Source organism: Cyrtonyx montezumae, unplaced genomic scaffold, assembly GCF_038088225.1.
Source record: "Cyrtonyx montezumae isolate F1298 unplaced genomic scaffold, pur_monq_1.0 scaffold_16, whole genome shotgun sequence".
Taxonomy (NCBI): Eukaryota; Metazoa; Chordata; class Aves; order Galliformes; family Odontophoridae; genus Cyrtonyx; species Cyrtonyx montezumae.
In genome coordinates this window covers 12139342-12147653 of record NW_027071892.1, presented here as the reverse complement: position 1 = coordinate 12147653, position 8312 = coordinate 12139342, and positions in this window count along the sequence as shown.

The window sequence follows — 8312 nt, the reverse complement described above, 5'->3', positions numbered from 1 at the left end:
GGAGAATGCACGTCTTCAAACTCATTCCTTTCAAGGCTTAACCTGACAGGAATCCAACTCACATGAGCTAAGACTCCAGCACACAAACCAAACCATTCTAAGTAGGGACAAGTAGTAGCACATGAAGAATTCTGCAGCATGGATATCAGCAAACACATGTACCTAAACTCTAACTCCATGTTTATGCACATTTATCTTTACCTCTCCTCTTCAGCTATATGACTTCTCAGAAAGCATACGTGTTGTATCAAGGCCTTTTCATTACACCATTTTCACACTGATAAAATGCTCTGCACAATTAAAATAAGGTAAAAACCTGAACCAGGTGATCTGAACTGCTTTTCTAGAACAATTGAAATCCCTATGCATTGCTTGAGAGAATACAAAATAGAAGTTCAATTCAACCCTGCATGTGAAATAAATAGGAAGTAGTTTCTTCTATTTTGGCCAAATTGTAAACACAGTAGCACATTTCACAGGGACTGCCTCTAAAAGGAGTTACTCAGAACACACAGAAGAGCAGAATTCTTATTAATTGCTATTACTCTCAGAGCAGTATGATTCCAAGTGTTGAAATACATCGTGACACATTGCTGGATGAAAATTTGCTGATATTCTGTATGTGTGCGAACATGTGTACAAGCTTTACACTTTGTTAATTTTATGTCTAATTAATGCAAAACTTGAAAAAACATTTTATAATTAAAGTTCTCTGTCATTAGAGGCACACTTAAGACACACCACAAAGACGTCCAATTTCATTGCTAAAGAATGACAAACTATAAACAGCACATTAAGCAATTTGAAAATCATTTGGGGAAGAAAAACTTAATTACCAAGTTCAAATTATCGAAATTGCTCATGCTACTGTTAAAAAAACTCTCAAAACTCTCAATAGAAATTATTGACCCATTCTTCAGAAGTTAATCTAAGAAATATGATTTGTCTTGAGCCTTTCTTAAGAAAGTAATAATTCAAAATTGTGCTGGTCCCCAGTAAGTAAGACATCAAGACAATTCTGATCCATTGATGAATTCTTCTTAATATGTTCCCTGAGGTACAGTTTCCTTAAATGTATGAGACATTTACAGTCGTTCAGAATGTGCTGCTTGGGATGTTCTATCACACTGTATTAACTTGACAGGGTACTGCAATACTATCTTTCATTTCCATAGAAAAAAAAAACCCACATATGTTTGACCTCAGAACTGCTAACAACAATTTACTTTTATAACAACTTACAACTCCCGCTGTTACTATTTTTGCTAATTATTACAGTAAACAAAATACGCATTAGACAGTGGCAGGATTCCCTAAAAATCACAATATTGTTTTTAACCTAAACACAATTCTCCAAAGAATGGCAAAGCAAACAAGAAAAGCACTCTGCAAGGATCTGGGCAGTTATACAACACAGTTAACGGAAAAACAAAACAACAAACAATGTGTTGATTTGTGTCTGCTCTAATCTGTCCCTACCAGGGCAGGCTCAGGTTACTAACTACTCTTGCAATCATAAGCAGCCCTGAATACTTTGATACAATGCTTCTCCTGTTACACATGGAGACATCTCCAGTCATAAAACAAACTCTGGATTCCCCCTCTTCTTTAGCAAGAGCTTCTGGAAGGATACCTTGAGGATTATTACACCAACATAAAGATCACAGCTGCATTGGACACAGTTATAAAGCTTCCCATGCAACAGATTCTGTGAGTTTATGCCTCACAGTAAGCTTTCAAGAGTAAGAGTTATTTGTTCATTAATCTTCATCTTAATAACCCTTTCACTCCAAATAAATTAGCTACACTTAGCTGCGTCATAATACAATATACTGTGATGTGCCAGAAGGAAAGCTGCTCTTCCATTTTTCTTGTTAAGAATTTCTCTCCACCTAAATGTTTATCAGGGAATCAATGCAAAGTGTACCCAGGCAGAATGGGAGCATGATTAAAACAGGTTCTTGTTCACTCTTTTTCTGCTACAGACCTACATATGTTACTTGAAAATATACACTGAAGTAACTAAAAACAGAATTTTAAATACTTTGCAATTGAATAACTCTACATCCACAGCATTTTAAGAAGCACTTGAAGATGTAATGTTCTTCCCCTGTTCACAAACCTTCCTGTCCCGTCCCCTCCCCCCCAGGTTCTTAAAACCACCCACATCTCAGTAAGTTTTAGGATTCCTTTTAATGAGTTTTAGCTGAAGTAAAGAACACTAAGTTACTGTTAGTCTGTGCAACTTGTTAGAGACATCAGTTCTACTATTCCCATCTTAATCAGCCCTCCAGTATGGGAGAAATTATATTCAAATATCATTTCTGGGACTACTTAAGGCATTAAGTTTAATCTTAAAATATTTATAATATTTTCTTTACACCCTTCTGAGACTTTCAGTAGAAGTTTTGTTAAAACAAACACGGAGAGTGCAGAGAAGTTCCAGGCAATTGTTTCAATAATCTCTGGTATATCCTGGAACAATATATTATATTGTCCAAGAATCAAACTTGAGGTATTTTGCATTCTAACTTCTTTAGTAAGTTTTTTCTTTAGTTTTGACTAGCAAGTAAATACATCACTATTTCTAAAGAAAAAAAAAGGGGGGTTGTATCATAGTGGGTAATGTGCAGTAGCTTCCTTCAGTTTGGTTAGCCCTAGTTATTAATATTTAGACTTCTATAGTTTGACTTCATAGTTCAGTTGTGACTGAACACAAATTACAACTTAGCGCTGATGTTTCACCCTTATCTGCTCATCTTTTGCCCTTCTGAAGAGACTTTGCAAGGTCCTTTGCTAACCGCCATGAAAAAGTTGCACAGTCTGAAGAAGACACCGCAGTAGCCTTTGTTCTATTCATGACAAGCAATTTGGATTCCACTATGCTTTAGAGAAAGAAAATAGCATCAACTTCCATGTGTTTTCCACCTTAACAATGTAAACCAGAAGTAGCAACAGGAAGCTCTGTGGAGTTTCAACTGTTCAGCTGAGGTGCTAGACCAAAATGAAGCTGTTATTTCGTTGCAATCCAGACTGGAAGAGCCCTTCTTTATTTCCTTGTTAGCTGAGGCAAAAGGAGCACTGCACTGATTACTAAGTGCTTTACATAGCACAGCATCTCACCTTGTAGTTTGTATTTACATTATCCTCTTGTAACTATGAGAGTACTGCAGAGAAAATCCCAAAGGAGGGCCATAGCACAGTCATCATGAAATATTAAAAAAAAAAAAAATCGATGATATACGTACAGTCAGGAACAAGATCAGATTTAAATACTAATGTGGAGATTTAGTGTTGTTTGTTGATTTTTTTAAAAACAATAAATTAAAAAAAACCCTAAATCAAACACCAAACTATAGCATTATTGTAGTACAACTGCTTAAATTTTATGAATTTTTCCATATCTTAATAAATTAATAGAAAATATTTCCAATCTCCTGCTACTCCTGACCTCTACATTACTAGAACCGTATCTCTGTATAAAACAACTGCAAGGCTTAGATCAGATCATAACTCAAACAGCTATTTTTAATGTTTACATTCAACCCATAGAGGCTTAGCGTTTTTCTCCCATTACTGTGAATTATTTACATCAGAAGTGTTGATTCATGAGACTTAGGTTTCATTAAACTTGACCTAAGTGAAATACATGCATCTGAGATAGTTTTCTGAACTATTGATTTTTCTCGTCCATCTGTCTCTCACTCTACTCTGAATATTCCTTGAAGAATAATGTTGGCATCTGTTTCAAGTAAAAGCACTCCAAATTCCACAAAGCTACTTTCTTTAATACAAATTTCTTTATTAGAGATCTTTTCAGTACTTTTTAGTGCAGTATTTCTCCTTTACTTCAGCTACTGCTTGAAGTCAAGACTATCATAATATTGTACTGCTCTTCAATTTGACCACTTGAGTGAATTTCTTTGCTGTGGGTGCACATCATACTGTGTCTGCTACTTAAAAGTGAGATGTGAATCTGAGTTAAGTAAAAAGACCAGATGAGACCTATTCCACATTTAAATACGTTTTCACAACTTCCCTAAAAATGGCACAAGGGTATCATCCATGTAGATCACACAAAATATTTCAGATTAGCTTTATAAAATATTGTTTAATTGCAGTGCAAATTAAGATAAAACTTCCATAATTAAGATATACTATTCTGCTCTGAGAGCAGAGCAGCAATAACTCTGAGCTAAAACAGTAAGAAGAATTAAATAATACCATTCATGTCCATGGGCTTGATTTCTAAAAAGTTCATTACTGTTTGTAGAATCATAAAAGATCTGTGGAAGACAGAGCTCTCTATTGCTGATCTGGACCTTGTCCTACCTTGAACAGACCCGAAGATGTAATTGCTTTTGATCACCTTTAAAGATCTCCCAAGAAAAGGAAGAATTGCTTCACTTAGTTAGGCCAGCCTTGAAAAGCACTGAAGCGCTCCCCACATGCCCATTGAATTAGGGTCACTCAAGAAATGAGTTGATATAAGCATGCAGCCAAGGAGAAGAGTGGTGAGAAAAAATAGTTTACCTGCTGAAGGTAAGAACCTGCTGGTGGAGATGCTGAGCACCAAATAAATGGGGAAAAATGTTTTTGGATAACTTGAATTTTATACCAAATATAAGTAATTGTAAAAAACCAGCCAACACACTGGCTCATTCACATCTAATTCCCTTACTTCATCTCCCTGAAATAACACAGTTTGATCTAGTTCCCCCCCCCCCCCCCAAAAAGCAGAGTTACAGTATCTCTCAGTCATCAATGAAACTAGAAAATACAGAAGTGTCCAGACCCAAAAGATAAATAAAGGCTATAATTGTCATTACAACAGTTTCATATTGCATAAAACTCTCTGCTGAAGCCCTCATAGTGCCAGATTCCACTAGATTTGAATCTTAATTTAAAGCACAACCAATCAATACCTTTCTGTGCCCTATAGAAAGAAAAATAATTTACAACAAAGGTGGTCAATGCTGCAATTGCTGTAAATGCCTTCTATGTATGTTTTAATACTTCCTCATTTCATGATCTGTCTGCTTTACGTGATGGGCAAATTGTAGGCAATGACAGTAGTAACATGGCTGAAATGTTCAATTACAGCCCTTTTTAGCAAGTGCAATTGCTCAAACCCTTGCAGTAATTGTTTTTAACATCCTTTTTGTTATCTGGTTTTTCTTTTAAGGTTATTCCATTAAAATCATGTTGATCAATTTAGAAAAATGCAGTATTATAGCCACGAACACATCACATCTATTAGTTTGCCTTTCTCAATTAATTACAGTAAATCAAGAATATATAATTTGACATTGTTCTTTGCAGTAAGAATGCAGTTCCAATTGCAAAACATTCAACAGCTGGCTTTGCTCTCTGAAGTCAGGATGCTTACACTGCAACTGAAAAAAATCATGCACTCCATAAAAACCATGATCTTCAACAACACTGGAAGAATATTATTTAAGTCTTGGCACCTTTGTGAGTAAGCATATGGGAAACAATCATCAGTTCACTAACCATTGAACTAGCCTCCACCCTAGGTGAAACTATCAACACATTAGTATTAGCATCTTAGTACAAGATAAGGAAATTAAAGTTTACCCAACAGAAATCACACTAGCTCTTGCATGATGGTATACAAGGATTTAAGATGCCTTACCTCCTCCTTTCTTATCTTTTATTTAAACTAAAGCTATCACTTTTTAAACAGAAAAGATATCTATAGTAATTTCAAGGTGAACAATATTTTAAGTTCCGCCTGAAATACACATACCGTAGAAGCAGTACCTTTTAATATCACAGAAAATCTACCTAACGTGGCCATATGCAAGTTGACACATTAGTGCATTGTTGTTGCATTATTACTGCAGGTTAAATTGCAATTTAGTAGATTTCTTTTGTACTTAGGGCTTTAGGGTCTGCTTTACTTTCCTGATCAACTATTACATTGAGAAGTTGCCAGGATGGAACTCAAAAGTATAAAGGTTGGGTACAACCAGAAGATTTAGTCTTTGTCTAAAGACCTCCCCAGTATTTAGGGACAATTTCACACATTCCTCAAAGTGCTCAGGTCACTTATACCTGGGGTATCATTTTTATCATGAAAGGGTAATCGCTGCAACCCATGGCTGGATAGCCAGACCGACTGGTGTTTGAAGACACAGACTTCATAAAAGAAGTTCTCTCTCTACATTCTAGCCAAACTTCTCTGGAATAGAATCATTACAGCCCCTGTAGTCTTCCTCTGGGAAGCTATAAAAATGTTTTCAAACGTCGACATTTCAAAAACGCAGAATCTGTTGTCTTGATCCTTTATGTTACTTCGCTAACTCTCTACTCCATAAAACACAGCAGGGCGATGTGGCTAGGTCATCATGAATTTCTTCTGATAGCTAAGTAGGAAAGCCTATTGTTACATTGGGATAATACAGAAGATGGGATGACTCAGAAACTACACGAGCCCCTTCTCTTGACTTTACAGACATTGTCCGTAATGGCTTTTGAATATAAACACAGCTGTGCTACAGCTCTATCAGGGCAACTCTTAGTCACAGAAGTCACAAAACCAGCCTTCCCATCTCTTCACTCTGCGCTCAACTTCTATTGATGTGTCTTAAAGCTGTACCTTGCCTGTTTTTAGACACTTAAGCACAATAACATTAAGTATCAAGTGAACAATTTTAACTTTGAAGTTGCTAGCATTCTGAATTTAAAATCAAACCTAAAAGCTATATAAATCTATTTCTAATTTCCTTTATGTAAATTCAAGCCACACAGAGAAAACAATAATCTGTCATTCTGTTTGTTTTGGGGCTTTCTAAGTGGCATCACATTAAGTTATTTAAGCCCAGTAAAATTTAATGAGAGTTATTCTTGTTCTTGTAACTGTGCTCATTGCAGAAGATACTTCTAGAAGTGTGGTGAAGTCATTGTTTAATTTCTCCCCTGAGATTACCAGCTATGTAACGTGATATTTCTCTTCTTCTCTTCCAATCTTTATTACTGATGCAGAAGCATATTTACACCATAAAAGCAGAGCAGCTGGCTACTGACCCTTGGGAATATACCCTTACTAACGAAGATTTTAGTCCCCCTCCAATAGTTACCGTATTCAGGTTGATTTAGTATGCTGAAAAACAATCCTATCTTAGAGCATGTTACCTTCTACTCTCATTGTTTTCTAAAGCCCTGCCTCCCTTGGGAGGAAAGAAAAGGCAATATAAAAGTCTTCAGGGACAACCATGTGGTAGCTAATGCAACCGCTTGTCTTGAGTTTACCACTTTCAGTTTAAGAGAGAAGGAAAAGGGAAGTATGGGAACAAAACACAAAATTATTTCCAGGATGCCCACAGGATCTACGCCTTTGATAGGAAGCTCCTTTACCCACAGGTTAAAAATGTTACACAATGCCTCTTATGAAGTGCACATTAAAACATTAACATCTATATTTCATGACAGCATTAACCTGATAGCACGCTTATACCTATTGGTCCTAGAAAGCAGCTAAACAAGTTCTAATGAGTTATTTGCAATGCCATGCAAAGCATCCACAGGAATATCAATAATCAAGACAAGAGAAAAACAGACTTACTCAACTGGCGAGGAGAAACTCCAGCTATAGAAAACTTCTCCTCCAGAAGCATCCTAGGTCCAGAAAACTTTCTTCCTTCAGAGACCAGCTCTTAAATGAATGTAGGGTGGGGTGGGTTTAGGGTCTGCCCCCATCCAGTCATGTGGGCAGCACAGGCTTGCTCCTCTCATTCTTGCTCTGGCCCTTCTCCAGGTGCTCCATCATCAGTTCAGGTCCTCATATAATGGATCCCCTACAGAATCTCTCTCTATTTAACTTGTATAGTTTTTGCTAAGGATTCTTTTTATTCTTTAATAAGTTAATTTTTTTAGGTAGATTAAATCATCCTCCAGGAAAGTGATCTTAGGGAAAATGGCACACACTAGCACAAAATCAGTAATCTATATATTTTTTAAAAATAAATGCAAGATACCAACTCAGCTTACAGAGCTAAACAGGCAAGCAAATGTTAGAAATTTCCTCATTGAAAAACTTTCTATTTAGGACAGGCTTCAGTTCCCTAATTTACTGTTATCCACCAATGACTACAAGGATCAGACTACACTGGGAGATTTAGTAGATCAAAACAACCTGCTGCATCTCTCAAGAAGTGCATTAAAAAAAGAATAGTATGTAAGAATTCTCGTCTTAAAGCGGTTTGGATAAATTCCAAATGTTAGAAAGAGTCAATAGGCTATACCCTCGAAAATATAAACACTTGCAGAATGAGAATAAGAACTAAGGT